At 45.6% G+C, this 15,713-nt stretch overlaps 11 non-coding genes across 11 annotated transcripts; all 11 read left to right on the forward strand.

Moving 5' to 3' along the window:
* The first annotated feature begins 1,612 nt into the window (after window positions 1-1,612).
* LOC147676908 (U5 spliceosomal RNA) lies at window positions 1,613-1,727 on the forward strand. Its single transcript, XR_015302655.1, has one exon. It is a non-coding gene; the product is annotated as a U5 spliceosomal RNA (small nuclear RNA).
* An 896-nt stretch (window positions 1,728-2,623) lies between these two features.
* On the forward strand, window positions 2,624-2,738 carry LOC147676909 (U5 spliceosomal RNA). Its single transcript, XR_015302966.1, has one exon. It is a non-coding gene; the product is annotated as a U5 spliceosomal RNA (small nuclear RNA).
* Window positions 2,739-3,635: 897 nt separating this feature from the next.
* On the forward strand, window positions 3,636-3,750 carry LOC147676910 (U5 spliceosomal RNA). The gene has a single exon (XR_015302670.1). It is a non-coding gene; the product is annotated as a U5 spliceosomal RNA (small nuclear RNA).
* An 898-nt stretch (window positions 3,751-4,648) lies between these two features.
* LOC147676911 (U5 spliceosomal RNA) lies at window positions 4,649-4,763 on the forward strand. Its single transcript, XR_015302732.1, has one exon. It is a non-coding gene; the product is annotated as a U5 spliceosomal RNA (small nuclear RNA).
* Window positions 4,764-5,660: 897 nt separating this feature from the next.
* On the forward strand, window positions 5,661-5,775 carry LOC147676912 (U5 spliceosomal RNA). The gene has a single exon (XR_015302757.1). It is a non-coding gene; the product is annotated as a U5 spliceosomal RNA (small nuclear RNA).
* An 898-nt stretch (window positions 5,776-6,673) lies between these two features.
* Window positions 6,674-6,788, forward strand: LOC147676913 (U5 spliceosomal RNA). The gene has a single exon (XR_015302745.1). It is a non-coding gene; the product is annotated as a U5 spliceosomal RNA (small nuclear RNA).
* Window positions 6,789-7,686: 898 nt separating this feature from the next.
* Window positions 7,687-7,801, forward strand: LOC147676914 (U5 spliceosomal RNA). Its single transcript, XR_015302671.1, has one exon. It is a non-coding gene; the product is annotated as a U5 spliceosomal RNA (small nuclear RNA).
* A 3,284-nt stretch (window positions 7,802-11,085) lies between these two features.
* Window positions 11,086-11,200, forward strand: LOC147676915 (U5 spliceosomal RNA). Its single transcript, XR_015302656.1, has one exon. It is a non-coding gene; the product is annotated as a U5 spliceosomal RNA (small nuclear RNA).
* Window positions 11,201-12,096: 896 nt separating this feature from the next.
* LOC147676916 (U5 spliceosomal RNA) lies at window positions 12,097-12,211 on the forward strand. Its single transcript, XR_015302967.1, has one exon. It is a non-coding gene; the product is annotated as a U5 spliceosomal RNA (small nuclear RNA).
* An 897-nt stretch (window positions 12,212-13,108) lies between these two features.
* On the forward strand, window positions 13,109-13,223 carry LOC147676917 (U5 spliceosomal RNA). The gene has a single exon (XR_015302672.1). It is a non-coding gene; the product is annotated as a U5 spliceosomal RNA (small nuclear RNA).
* An 898-nt stretch (window positions 13,224-14,121) lies between these two features.
* On the forward strand, window positions 14,122-14,236 carry LOC147676918 (U5 spliceosomal RNA). Its single transcript, XR_015302673.1, has one exon. It is a non-coding gene; the product is annotated as a U5 spliceosomal RNA (small nuclear RNA).
* The last annotated feature ends 1,477 nt before the right edge of the window (window positions 14,237-15,713 follow it).

Below are 15,713 nucleotides of genomic sequence, written 5' to 3' on the forward strand. Positions count from 1 at the left end.
TCCATTCACCCATCATTCATCCACCCATCTTTTTACACATCCATCCATCCATCATTCATCCATCCACCCTTTCATCCATCCACTCTTCATCCGTCCACCCTTCATCCGTCCACCCTTTCATTCTTCCATCCATACATCTATCCTTCACCAATCTATCCTTCACCAATCTATCCTTCATCCATCCACCCTTTCATCCTTCCATCCATACATCCATCATTCATCCATCCACCCTTTCATCCATCCATTCAACTTTCATTCATCCACCCATCTTTTTACACATCCATCCATCATCCATCCATCCACCCTTTCATCCATCCATCCTTCACCCGTCCACCCTTTCATTCTTCCATCCATACATCTATCCTTCACAAATCTATCCTTCATCCATCCACCCTTTCATCCTTCCATCCATCCATCATTCATCCATCCACCCTTTCATCCATCCACCCACCCATCATTCATCCACCCACCTTTTCACACATCCATCCATCCTTCAGCCTTTCATCCATCCATCCACTCATCATTCATCCGCCCACCTTTTCATACATCCTTCCATCCTTCAGCCTTACATCCATCCATCCACCCATCATTCATCCACCCACCTTTTCTGTGCCTCTCTCATGGGGGATCAGTATCTCTCTGCATCGTCTTCCTTCTTCTTTCCCGCTCATGGGAGGGCATCTCTGTGCCTCCCTGCTGGGGGCGGGGGACGTGTCACGGGACCGACAGCTCCAGGTGCGCAACATCCATTGAACTCAAAGGACTACATTACAGCCACTGCCCCAGCCCCCCCCCCTCCCACCCCCCAGCTCCCCCCAGCATGTGTATGTGAGCCCTGCTGTAACAGCTTCAGGGACACACACACAGTCACACCCAAGTACTTGACAGGTCTTGTTAATGAGGCGTTGATGTTTTTCACACCTCGGTGTGAATTAGGCCTCCGCCGTGAGCACCCTCAATCAGCCCGGCGCCACTAAGGCAAACTGACAGAATCTGTTCTGCGACCCACTTCCCAGGACTCCACGACCCCCCTGGGGGTCGCGCCCCACAGATTGAAGACCGCTGCCTTAGAGGGTGGCCAATCCTGAGTCAGATTCCTCTCAGGTACACTTGAAGGGGCTTGTTAGTCTTGTTTCATGTGCCTCCAGCCTAGACAGATATATACTTATATATTCAGCTTTAATGAAAATACGTGTGAAAAAGAACTTAAAGTGCATGGCTATTTGCATTGAACAGTGGTGGCTCACAGCCTATCGATTGGAGGGATGGTGGGGAAAGCGTAAAATCGTTGGGGACGAAAGTCCTACAGTGCCACTTCAGTTAAAGCCTGATTCACGCTTCCCGTTCCCCTTGCGCAGCAGCCCGACACCTCCTAATGAGCTGAGGTGTGTACAATTATTTTTTGCATATTCCCAGACAGACACATGGGAACTGTCCACCTTTTTGCTTTTCTGTGCTTTGAGCAGAGACTCTGAAGTTTGATCCTGTTTCCCTCACCGGCCTAGTTCTTGCCCTCTTTTTTAGAGGCTGCAAATACCTCTCAGGTCCTCACCCTCGCAATGATAGGGTCTTTGATCTGGTGCCTCTAACCCCCAGAGAGCCATATTCTAACTTACTCTGGTTTCTTTTCAAAACGAAAAAATCTTTCGCCTTTTACTAAAGATTTCCGTGGAGAGGAACATTTACGAGTTAATTCAATTTTTTTAAGCCTTACCACAGGTGAGGCTGTTTATCATTTGTTTAAAAGAAAAGCATTAGAAGTTGGGGAATATTTAGGAGTTGTCTGCTACTGTTATAAGGGAACATGAGCTTGGTGTTTTATTCCTGATCTCTCTGCTTGCTCATTTGCATAGACAGAGTGTAGGAGAGGTGCATCATGGGAAAGAGCTTGGGCAGTGCATGAGATTGCTTTTCCTTGACTATCTTGAAACTGCACGATAGCAGGCAGTGTATTTTCTCTTTTCTCAACATTCCTGCTGCCAGAGGACAGACGTCACTCTCCTTTTAAATGGTGGCACCAAGACTCATGCTGCGCTTTTCATAGGGCTTGCACGTTATTTGTGCCCGTTAGAGGTGCTCTTAGAGGGTCGCCAATCCTGAGTCAGATTCCTCTCAGGTACACTTAAAGGGGCTCGTTAGTCTTGTTTCATGTGCCTCCAGCGTAGACAGATATATACTTATATATTCAGCTTTAATGAAAATGCGTGTGAAAAAGGGACTTAAAGTGCATGGCTATTTGCATAGAACAGTGGTGGCTCACAGCCTATCGATTGGAGGGATGTGGGGAAAGCGTAAAATCGTTGGGGACGAAAGTCCTACAGTGCCACTTCAGTTAAAGCCTGATTCACGCTTCCCGTTCCCCTTGCCCAGCAGCCCGACACCTCCTAATGAGCTGAGGTGTGTACAAAAAGAATTTGCATATTCCCAGGCAGACACTTGGAACAGTCCACCTTTTTGGTTTTCTGTGCTTTGAGCAGAGACTCTGAAGTTTGATCCTGTTTCCCTCACCGGCCTAGTTCTTGCCCTCTTTTTTAGAGGCTGCAAATACCTCTCAGGTCCTCACCCTCGCAATGATAGGGTCTTTGATCTGGTGCCTCTAACCCCCAGAGAGCCATATTCTAACTTACTCTGGTTTCTCTTCAAAACGAAAACATCTTTCGCATTTTAGTAAAGATTTCTGTGGAGAGGAACATTTACGAGTTTATTAAATTTTTTTAAGCCTTACCACAGGTGAGGCTGTTTATCATTTGTTTAAAAGAAAAGCATTAGAAGTTGGGGAATATTTAGGAGTTGTCTGCTACTGTTATAAGGGAACATGAGCTTGGTGTTTTAATTCTGATCTCTCTGCTTGCTCATTTGCATAGACAGAGTGTAGGAGAGGTGCATCATGGGAAAGAGCTTGGGCAGTGCATGAGATTGCTTTTCCTTGACTATCTTGAAACTGCACGATAGCAGGCAGTGTATTTTCTCTTTTCTCAACATTCCTGCTGCCAGAGGACAGACGTCACTCTCCTTTTAAATGGTGGCACCAAGACTCATGCTGCGCTTTTCATAGGGCTTGCCCGTTATTTGTGCCCGTTCGAGGTGCCCTTAGAGGGTGGCCAATCCTGAGTCAGATTCCTCTCAGGTACACTTGAAGGGGCTCGTTTGTCTTGTTTCATGTGCCTCCAGCCTAGACAGATCTATACTTATATATTCAACTTTAATGAAAATACGTGTGAAAAAGGGACTTAAAGTGCATGGCTATTTGCATAGAACAGTGGTGGCTCACAGCCTATCGATTGGAGGGATGGTGGGGAAAGCGTAAAATCATTGGGGACGAAAGTCCTACAGTGCCACTTCAGTTAAAGCCTGATTCACGCTTCCCATTCCCCTTGCCCAGCAGCCCCGACACCTCCTAATGAGCTGAGGTGTGCACAAAAAGAATTTGCATATTCCCAGGCAGACACTTGGAACTGCCCACCTTTTTGCTTTTATGTGCTTTGAGCAGAAACTCTGAAGTTTGATCCTGTTTCCCTCACCGGCCTAGTTCTTGCCCTCTTTTTTTGAGGCTTCAAATACCTCTCAGGTCCTCACCCTCGCAATGATAGGGTCTTTGATCTGGTGCCTCTAACCCCCAGAGAGCCAATTCTAACTTACTCTGGTTTCTCTTCAAAACGAAAAAATCTTTCGCCTTTTACTAAAGATTTCCGTGGAGAGGAACATTTACGAGTTTATTCAATATTTTTAAGCCTTACCGCAGGTGAGGCTGTTTATTATTTGTTTAAAAGAAAAGCATTAGAAGTTGGGGAATATTTAGGAGTTGTCTGCTACTTTTATAAGGGAACATGAGCTTGGTGTTTTATTCCTGATCTCTCTGCTTGCTCATTTGCATAGACAGAGTGTAGGAGAGGTGCATCATGGGAAAGAGCTTGGGCAGTGCATGAGATTGCTTTTCCTTGACTATCTTGAAACTGCACAATAGCAGGCAGTGTATTTTCTCTTTTCTCAACATTCCTGCTGCCAGAGGCCAGACGTCACTCTCCTTTTAAAAGGTGGCACCAAGAGTCATGCTGCGCTTTTCATAGGGCTTGCCCATTATTTGTGCCCGTTCGAGGTGTCCTTAGAGGGTGGCCAATCCTGAGTCAGATTCCTCTCAGGTACACTTGAAGGGGCTCGTTTGTCTTGTTTCATGTGCCTCCAGCCTAGACAGATCTATACTTATATAATCAGCTTTAATGAAAATACGTGTGAAAAAGGGACTTAAAGTGCATGGCTATTTGCATAGAACAGTGGTGGCTCACAGCCTATCGATTGGAGGGATGGTGGGGAAAGCGTAAAATCGTTGGGGACGAAAGTCCTACAGTGCCACTTCAGTTAAAGCCTGATTCAAGCTTCCCGTTCCCCTTGCCCAGCAGCCCCGACACCTCCTAATGAGCTGAGGTGTGTACAAAAAGAATTTGCATATTCCCAGGCAGACACTTGGAACTGCCCACCTTTTTGCTTTTCTGTGCTTTGAGCAGAGACTCTGAAAGTTGATCCTGTTTCCCTCACCGGCCTAGTTCTTGCCCTCTTTTTTAGAGGCTGCAAATACCTCTCAGGTCCTCACCCTCGCAATGATAGGGTCTTTGATCTGGTGCCTCTAACCCCCAGAGAGCCATATTCTAACTTACTCTGGTTTCTCTTCAAAACGAAAAAATCTTTCGCCTTTTACTAAAGATTTCAGTGGAGAGGAACATTTACGAGTTTATTCAATTTTTTTAAGCCTTACCACAGGTGAGGCTGTTTATCATTTGCTTAAAAGAAAAGCATTAGAAGTTGGGGAATATTTAGGAGTTGTTTGCTACTGTTATAAGGGAACATGAGCTTGGTGTTTTATTCCTGATCTCTCTGCTTGCTCATTTGCATAGACAGAGTGTAGGAGAGGTGCATCATGGGAAAGAGCTTGGGCAGTGCATGAGATTGCTTTTCCTTGACTATCTTGAAACTGCACGATAGCAGGCAGTATATTTTCTCTTTTCTCAACATTCCTGCTGCCAGAGGCCAGATGTCACTCTCCTTTTAAAAGGTGGCACCAAGACTCATGCTGCGCTTTTCCTAGGGCTTGCACGTTATTTGTGCTCGTTAGAGGTGCCCTTAGAGGGTGGCCAATCCTGAGTCAGATTCCTCTCAGGTACACTTGAAGGGGCTCGTTTGTCTTGTTTCATGTGCCTCCAGCCTAGACAGATCTATACTTATATATTCAGCTTTAATGAAAATACGTGTGAAAAAGGGAATTAAAATGCATGGCTATTTGCATAGAACAGTGGTGGCTCACAGCCTATTGATTGGAGGGATGGTGGGGAAAGCGTAAAATCGTTGGGGACGAAAGTCCTACAGTGCCACTTCAGTTAAAGCCTGATTCACGCTTCCCGTTCCCCTTGCCCAGCAGCCCGACACCTCCTAATGAGCTGAGTTGTGTACAAAAAGAATTTGCATATTCCCAGGCAGACACTTGGAACTGTCCACCTTTTTGCTTTTCTGTGCTTTGAGCAGAGACTCTGAAGTTTGATCCTGTTTCCCTCACCGGCCTAGTTCTTGCCCTCTTTCTTAGAGACTGCAAATACCTCTCAGGTCCTCACACTCGCAATGACAGGGTCTTTGATAGGGTGCCACTTACCCCCAGAGAGCCATATTCTTACTTACTCTGGTTTCTCTTCAAAACGAAAAAATCTTTCGCCTTTTACTAAAGATTTCCGTGGAGAGGAACATTTACGAGTTTATTCAATTTTTTTAAGCCTTACCACAGGTGAGGCTGTTTATCATTTGTTTAAAAGAAAAGCATTAGAAGTTGGAGAATATTTAGGAGTTGTCTGCTACTGTTATAAGGGAACATGAGCTTGGTGTTTTATTCCTGACCTCTCTGCTTGCTCATTTGCCTAGACAGAGTGTAGGAGAGGTGCATCATGGGAAAGAGCTTGGGCAGTGCATGAGATTGCTTTTCCTTGACTATCTTGAAACTTCACGATAGCAGGCAGTATATTTTCTCTTCTCTCAACATTCCTGCTGCCAGAGGTCAGACGTCACTCTCCATTTAAAAGGTGGCACCAAGACTCATGCTGCGCTTTTCATAGGGCTTGCACGTTATTTGTGCTGGTTAGAGGTGCCCTTAGAGGGTGGCCAATCCTGAGTCAGATTCCTCTCAGGTACACTTGAAGGGGCTCGTTTGTCTTGTTTCATGTGCCTCCAGCCTAGACAGATCTATACTTATATATTCAGCTTTAATGAAAATACGTGTGAAAAGGGGACTTCAAGTGCATGGCTATTTGCATAGAACAGTGGTGGCTCACAGCCTATCGATTGGAGGGATGGTGGGGAAAGCGTAAAATCGTTGGGGACGAAAGTCCTAAAGGGCCACTTCAGTTAAAGCCTGATTCACGCTTCCCGTTCCCCTTGCCCAGCAGCCCCGACACCTCCTAATGAGCTGAGGTGTGTACAAAAAGAATTTGCATATTCCCAGGCAGACACTTGGAACTGCCCACCTTTTTGCTTTTCTGTGCTTTGAGCAGAGACTCTGAAGTTTAATCCTGTTTCCCTCACCGGCCTAGTTCTTGCCCTCTTTTTTAGAGGCTGCAAATACCTCTCAGGTCCTCACCCTCGCAATGATAGGGTCTTTGATATGGTGCCTCTAACCCCCAGAGAGCCATATTCTAATTTACTCTGGTTTCTCTTCAAAATGAAAAAATCTTTCGCCTTTTACTAAAGATTTCCGTGGAGAGGAACATTTACGAGTTTATTCATTTTTTTTAAGCCTTACCACAGATGAGGCTGTTTATCATTTGTTTCAAAGAAAAGCTTTAGAAGTTGGGGAATATTTAGGAGTTGTCTGCTACTGTTATAAGGGTACATGAGCTTGGTGTTTTATTCCTGATCTCTCTGCTTGCTCATTTGCATAGACAGAGTGTAGGAGAGGTGCATCATGGGACAGAGCTTGGGCAGTGTATGAGATTGCTTTTCCTTGACTATCTTGAAACTGCACGATAGCAGGCAGTATATTTTCTCTTTTCTCAACATTCCTGCTGCCAGAGGCCAGACGTCACTCTCCTTTTAAAAGGTGGCACCAAGACTCATGCTGCGCTTTTCATAGGGCTTGCACGATATTTGTGCCCGTTAGAGGTGCCCTTAGAGGGTGGCCAATCCTGAGTCAGATTCCTCTCAGGTACACTTGAAGGGGCTCGTTAGTCTTGTTTCAAGTGCCTCCAGCCTAGACAGATATATACTTATATATTCAGCTTTAATGAAAATACGTGTAAAAAAGGGACTTAAAGTGCATGGCTATTTGCATAGAACAGTGGTGGCTCACAGCCTATCGATTGGAGGGATGGTGGGGAAAGCGTAAAATCGTTGGGGACGAAAGTCCTACAGTGCCACTTCAGTTAAAGCCTGATTCACGCTTCCCGTTCCCCTTGCCCAGCAGCCCCGACACCTCCTAATGAGCTGAGGTGTGCACAAAAATAATTTGCATATTCCCAGGCAGACACTTGGAACTGCCCACCTTTTTGCTTTTATGTGCTTTGAGCAAAAACTCTGAAGTTTGATCCTGTTTCCCTCACCGGCCTAGTTCTTGCCCTCTTTTTTTGAGGCTTCAAATACCTCTCAGGTCCTCACCCTCGCAATGATAGGGTCTTTGATCTGGTGCCTCTAACCCCCAGAGAGCCATATTCTAACTTACTCTGGTTTCTCTTCAAAACGAAAAAATCTTTCGCCTTTTACTAAAGATTTCCGTGGAGAGGAACATTTACGAGTTTATTCAATATTTTTAAGCCTTACCGCAGGTGAGGCTGTTTATCATTTGTTTAAAAGAAAAGCATTAGAAGTTGGGGAATATTTAGGAGTTGTCTGCTACTGTTATAAGGGAACATGAGCTTGGTGTTTTATTCCTGATCTCTCTGCTTGCTCATTTGCATAGACAGAGTGTAGGAGAGGTGCATCATGGGAAAGAGCTTGGGCAGTGCATGAGATTGCTTTTCCTTGACTATCTTGAAACTGCACGATAGCAGGCAGTATATTTTCTCTTTTCTCAATATTCCTGCTGCCAGAGGCCAGACGTCACTCTCCTTTTAAAAGGTGGCACCAAGACTCATGCTGCGCTTTTCATAGGGCTTGCACGTTATTTGTGCCCGTTAGAGGTGCCCTTAGAGCAGAGGTCTTCAAACTTTTTGATGCCAAGACCCCTTGTAAAACCTTTTTAGGCGTAAGGACCCCCTTCCGACAAAAGTTTCTAGAAACTGGTACTCCTCATCATCAACTTTTGACAACCATAAATGCGCCTGTTAGACCTCATCACATCCCTCCATCATTCATCCACCCACACTTTCACACATCCATCCCATTCACCCTTTCATCCTTCCATCCATACATCCATCCTTTATCCATCCACCCTTTCATCCTTCCATCCATACATCCATCTTTTACCCATCCACCCTTCCTTCCATCCACCCATCATTCATCCACCCACCCTTTCACACATCAATCCATCATTCATCCATGAAACCTTTTTTCCATTCATCCATCCATCCACCCTTTCATCTTCCCATCCATACATCCATCCTTTATCCATCCACCCTTTCATCCTCCCATCCATACATCCACCCACCCTTTCATCCATCCATTCATCCACCCACCCTTTCATCCATCTACCCATCATTCATCCCCCCACCTTTTCACATATCCATCCATACATACATCCTTCATCCGTCCACCCTTTCATCCATCCATCCATACATCTATCCTTCACCAATCTATCCTTCATCCATCCACCCTTTCATCCTTACATCCATCCTTCATCCATCATCCATCCACCCTTTCATCCACCCATCCTTCATCCATCCACCCTTTCATTCTTCCATCCATACATCTATCCTTCACCAATCTATACTTCATCCATCCACCCTTTCATCCATCCAACTTTCATTCATCCACCCATCTTTTTACACATCCATCCATCCTTCATCCACCCACCCTTTCATCCATCCACCCATCATTCATCCCCCCACCTTTTCACACATCCATCCATGCATCATTCATCCATCCATGCAACCTTTTATCCATCCATCCACCCTTTCATCCTCCCATCCATACATACATCCATCCTTCATCCATCCACCCTTTCATCCTCCCATCCATACATACATCCATCCTTCATCCATCCACCCTTTCATCCTCCCATCCATACATCCATCCTTCTTCCATCCAGCCTTTCATCCTCCCATCCATACATCCATCCTTCATCCATCCACCCTTTCATCCTCCCATCCATACATACATCCTTCATCCATCCACACATACATCCTTCATCCATCCACACTTTCATCCTCCCATCCATACATACATCCATCCTTCATCCATCCGCCCTTTCATCCTCCCATACATACATCCATCCTTTATCCAGCCACCCTTTCATCCTTCCATCCATACATCCATCATTCATCCATCCATCCACCCTTTCATCCATCCATTCACCCATCATTCATCCACCCATCTTTTTACACATCCATCCATCCATCATTCATCCATCCACCCTTTCATCCATCCACTCTTCATCCGTCCACCCTTCATCCGTCCACCCTTTCATTCTTCCATCCATACATCTATCCTTCACCAATCTATCCTTCACCAATCTATCCTTCATCCATCCACCCTTTCATCCTTCCATCCATACATCCATCATTCATCCATCCACCCTTTCATCCATCCATTCAACTTTCATTCATCCACCCATCTTTTTACACATCCATCCATCATCCATCCATCCACCCTTTCATCCATCCATCCTTCACCCGTCCACCCTTTCATTCTTCCATCCATACATCTATCCTTCACAAATCTATCCTTCATCCATCCACCCTTTCATCCTTCCATCCATCCATCATTCATCCATCCACCCTTTCATCCATCCACCCACCCATCATTCATCCACCCACCTTTTCACACATCCATCCATCCTTCAGCCTTTCATCCATCCATCCACTCATCATTCATCCGCCCACCTTTTCATACATCCTTCCATCCTTCAGCCTTACATCCATCCATCCACCCATCATTCATCCACCCACCTTTTCTGTGCCTCTCTCATGGGGGATCAGTATCTCTCTGCATCGTCTTCCTTCTTCTTTCCCGCTCATGGGAGGGCATCTCTGTGCCTCCCTGCTGGGGGCGGGGGACGTGTCACGGGACCGACAGCTCCAGGTGCGCAACATCCATTGAACTCAAAGGACTACATTACAGCCACTGCCCCAGCCCCCCCCCCCCTCCCACCCCCCAGCTCCCCCCAGCATGTGTATGTGAGCCCTGCTGTAACAGCTTCAGGGACACACACACAGTCACACCCAAGTACTTGACAGGTCTTGTTAATGAGGCGTTGATGTTTTTCACACCTCGGTGTGAATTAGGCCTCCGCCGTGAGCACCCTCAATCAGCCCGGCGCCACTAAGGCAAACTGACAGAATCTGTTCTGCGACCCACTTCCCAGGACTCCACGACCCCCCTGGGGGTCGCGCCCCACAGATTGAAGACCGCTGCCTTAGAGGGTGGCCAATCCTGAGTCAGATTCCTCTCAGGTACACTTGAAGGGGCTTGTTAGTCTTGTTTCATGTGCCTCCAGCCTAGACAGATATATACTTATATATTCAGCTTTAATGAAAATACGTGTGAAAAAGAACTTAAAGTGCATGGCTATTTGCATTGAACAGTGGTGGCTCACAGCCTATCGATTGGAGGGATGGTGGGGAAAGCGTAAAATCGTTGGGGACGAAAGTCCTACAGTGCCACTTCAGTTAAAGCCTGATTCACGCTTCCCGTTCCCCTTGCGCAGCAGCCCGACACCTCCTAATGAGCTGAGGTGTGTACAATTATTTTTTGCATATTCCCAGACAGACACATGGGAACTGTCCACCTTTTTGCTTTTCTGTGCTTTGAGCAGAGACTCTGAAGTTTGATCCTGTTTCCCTCACCGGCCTAGTTCTTGCCCTCTTTTTTAGAGGCTGCAAATACCTCTCAGGTCCTCACCCTCGCAATGATAGGGTCTTTGATCTGGTGCCTCTAACCCCCAGAGAGCCATATTCTAACTTACTCTGGTTTCTTTTCAAAACGAAAAAATCTTTCGCCTTTTACTAAAGATTTCCGTGGAGAGGAACATTTACGAGTTAATTCAATTTTTTTAAGCCTTACCACAGGTGAGGCTGTTTATCATTTGTTTAAAAGAAAAGCATTAGAAGTTGGGGAATATTTAGGAGTTGTCTGCTACTGTTATAAGGGAACATGAGCTTGGTGTTTTATTCCTGATCTCTCTGCTTGCTCATTTGCATAGACAGAGTGTAGGAGAGGTGCATCATGGGAAAGAGCTTGGGCAGTGCATGAGATTGCTTTTCCTTGACTATCTTGAAACTGCACGATAGCAGGCAGTGTATTTTCTCTTTTCTCAACATTCCTGCTGCCAGAGGACAGACGTCACTCTCCTTTTAAATGGTGGCACCAAGACTCATGCTGCGCTTTTCATAGGGCTTGCACGTTATTTGTGCCCGTTAGAGGTGCTCTTAGAGGGTCGCCAATCCTGAGTCAGATTCCTCTCAGGTACACTTAAAGGGGCTCGTTAGTCTTGTTTCATGTGCCTCCAGCGTAGACAGATATATACTTATATATTCAGCTTTAATGAAAATGCGTGTGAAAAAGGGACTTAAAGTGCATGGCTATTTGCATAGAACAGTGGTGGCTCACAGCCTATCGATTGGAGGGATGTGGGGAAAGCGTAAAATCGTTGGGGACGAAAGTCCTACAGTGCCACTTCAGTTAAAGCCTGATTCACGCTTCCCGTTCCCCTTGCCCAGCAGCCCGACACCTCCTAATGAGCTGAGGTGTGTACAAAAAGAATTTGCATATTCCCAGGCAGACACTTGGAACAGTCCACCTTTTTGGTTTTCTGTGCTTTGAGCAGAGACTCTGAAGTTTGATCCTGTTTCCCTCACCGGCCTAGTTCTTGCCCTCTTTTTTAGAGGCTGCAAATACCTCTCAGGTCCTCACCCTCGCAATGATAGGGTCTTTGATCTGGTGCCTCTAACCCCCAGAGAGCCATATTCTAACTTACTCTGGTTTCTCTTCAAAACGAAAACATCTTTCGCATTTTAGTAAAGATTTCTGTGGAGAGGAACATTTACGAGTTTATTAAATTTTTTTAAGCCTTACCACAGGTGAGGCTGTTTATCATTTGTTTAAAAGAAAAGCATTAGAAGTTGGGGAATATTTAGGAGTTGTCTGCTACTGTTATAAGGGAACATGAGCTTGGTGTTTTAATTCTGATCTCTCTGCTTGCTCATTTGCATAGACAGAGTGTAGGAGAGGTGCATCATGGGAAAGAGCTTGGGCAGTGCATGAGATTGCTTTTCCTTGACTATCTTGAAACTGCACGATAGCAGGCAGTGTATTTTCTCTTTTCTCAACATTCCTGCTGCCAGAGGACAGACGTCACTCTCCTTTTAAATGGTGGCACCAAGACTCATGCTGCGCTTTTCATAGGGCTTGCCCGTTATTTGTGCCCGTTCGAGGTGCCCTTAGAGGGTGGCCAATCCTGAGTCAGATTCCTCTCAGGTACACTTGAAGGGGCTCGTTTGTCTTGTTTCATGTGCCTCCAGCCTAGACAGATCTATACTTATATATTCAACTTTAATGAAAATACGTGTGAAAAAGGGACTTAAAGTGCATGGCTATTTGCATAGAACAGTGGTGGCTCACAGCCTATCGATTGGAGGGATGGTGGGGAAAGCGTAAAATCATTGGGGACGAAAGTCCTACAGTGCCACTTCAGTTAAAGCCTGATTCACGCTTCCCGTTCCCCTTGCCCAGCAGCCCCGACACCTCCTAATGAGCTGAGGTGTGCACAAAAAGAATTTGCATATTCCCAGGCAGACACTTGGAACTGCCCACCTTTTTGCTTTTATGTGCTTTGAGCAGAAACTCTGAAGTTTGATCCTGTTTCCCTCACCGGCCTAGTTCTTGCCCTCTTTTTTTGAGGCTTCAAATACCTCTCAGGTCCTCACCCTCGCAATGATAGGGTCTTTGATCTGGTGCCTCTAACCCCCAGAGAGCCAATTCTAACTTACTCTGGTTTCTCTTCAAAACGAAAAAATCTTTCGCCTTTTACTAAAGATTTCCGTGGAGAGGAACATTTACGAGTTTATTCAATATTTTTAAGCCTTACCGCAGGTGAGGCTGTTTATTATTTGTTTAAAAGAAAAGCATTAGAAGTTGGGGAATATTTAGGAGTTGTCTGCTACTTTTATAAGGGAACATGAGCTTGGTGTTTTATTCCTGATCTCTCTGCTTGCTCATTTGCATAGACAGAGTGTAGGAGAGGTGCATCATGGGACAGAGCTTGGGCAGTGTATGAGATTGCTTTTCCTTGACTATCTTGAAACTGCACGATAGCAGGCAGTATATTTTCTCTTTTCTCAACATTCCTGCTGCCAGAGGCCAGACGTCACTCTCCTTTTAAAAGGTGGCACCAAGACTCATGCTGCGCTTTTCATAGGGCTTGCACGATATTTGTGCCCGTTAGAGGTGCCCTTAGAGGGTGGCCAATCCTGAGTCAGATTCCTCTCAGGTACACTTGAAGGGGCTTGTTAGTCTTGTTTCAAGTGCCTCCAGCCTAGACAGATATATACTTATATATTCAGCTTTAATGAAAATACGTGTAAAAAAGAGACTTAAAGTGCATGGCTATTTGCATAGAACAGTGGTGGCTCACAGCCTATCGATTGGAGGGATGGTGGGGAAAGCGTAAAATCGTTGGGGACGAAAGTCCTACAGTGCCACTTCAGTTAAAGCCTGATTCACGCTTCCCGTTCCCCTTGCCCAGCAGCCCCGACACCTCCTAATGAGCTGAGGTGTGCACAAAAATAATTTGCATATTCCCAGGCAGACACTTGGAACTGCCCACCTTTTTGCTTTTATGTGCTTTGAGCAAAAACTCTGAAGTTTGATCCTGTTTCCCTCACCGGCCTAGTTCTTGCCCTCTTTTTTTGAGGCTTCAAATACCTCTCAGGTCCTCACCCTCGCAATGATAGGGTCTTTGATCTGGTGCCTCTAACCCCCAGAGAGCCATATTCTAACTTACTCTGGTTTCTCTTCAAAACGAAAAAATCTTTCGCCTTTTACTAAAGATTTCCGTGGAGAGGAACATTTACGAGTTTATTCAATATTTTTAAGCCTTACCGCAGGTGAGGCTGTTTATCATTTGTTTAAAAGAAAAGCATTAGAAGTTGGGGAATATTTAGGAGTTGTCTGCTACTGTTATAAGGGAACATGAGCTTGGTGTTTTATTCCTGATCTCTCTGCTTGCTCATTTGCATAGACAGAGTGTAGGAGAGGTGCATCATGGGAAAGAGCTTGGGCAGTGCATGAGATTGCTTTTCCTTGACTATCTTGAAACTGCACGATAGCAGGCAGTATATTTTCTCTTTTCTCAATATTCCTGCTGCCAGAGGCCAGACGTCACTCTCCTTTTAAAAGGTGGCACCAAGACTCATGCTGCGCTTTTCATAGGGCTTGCACGTTATTTGTGCCCGTTAGAGGTGCCCTTAGAGCAGAGGTCTTCAAACTTTTTGATGCCAAGACCCCTTGTAAAACCTTTTTAGGCGTAAGGACCCCCTTCCGACAAAAGTTTCTAGAAACTGGTACTCCTCATCATCAACTTTTGACAACCATAAATGCGCCTGTTAGACCTCATCACATCCCTCCATCATTCATCCACCCACACTTTCACACATCCATCCCATTCACCCTTTCATCCTTCCATCCATACATCCATCCTTTATCCATCCACCCTTTCATCCTTCCATCCATACATCCATCTTTTACCCATCCACCCTTCCTTCCATCCACCCATCATTCATCCACCCACCCTTTCACACATCAATCCATCATTCATCCATGAAACCTTTTTTCCATTCATCCATCCATCCACCCTTTCATCTTCCCATCCATACATCCATCCTTTATCCATCCACCCTTTCATCCTCCCATCCATACATCCACCCACCCTTTCATCCATCCATTCATCCACCCACCCTTTCATCCATCTACCCATCATTCATCCCCCCACCTTTTCACATATCCATCCATACATACATCCTTCATCCGTCCACCCTTTCATCCATCCATCCATACATCTATCCTTCACCAATCTATCCTTCATCCATCCACCCTTTCATCCTTACATCCATCCTTCATCCATCATCCATCCACCCTTTCATCCACCCATCCTCCATCCATCCACCCTTTCATTCTTCCATCCATACATCTATCCTTCACCAATCTATACTTCATCCATCCACCCTTTCATCCATCCAACTTTCATTCATCCACCCATCTTTTTACACATCCATCCATCCTTCATCCACCCACCCTTTCATCCATCCACCCATCATTCATCCCCCCACCTTTTCACACATCCATCCATGCATCATTCATCCATCCATGCAACCTTTTATCCATCCATCCACCCTTTCATCCTCCCATCCATACATACATCCATCCTTCATCCATCCACCCTTTCATCCTCCCATCCATACATACATCCATCCTTCATCCATCCACCCTTTCATCCTCCCATCCATACATCCATCCTTCTTCCATCCAGCCTTTCATCCTCCCATCCATACATCCATCCTTCATCCATCCACCCTTTCATCCTCCCATCCATA

Source organism: Lissotriton vulgaris, chromosome 12 (genome assembly GCF_964263255.1).
Source record: "Lissotriton vulgaris chromosome 12, aLisVul1.2, whole genome shotgun sequence".
NCBI classification, from domain to species: Eukaryota; Metazoa; Chordata; class Amphibia; order Caudata; family Salamandridae; genus Lissotriton; species Lissotriton vulgaris.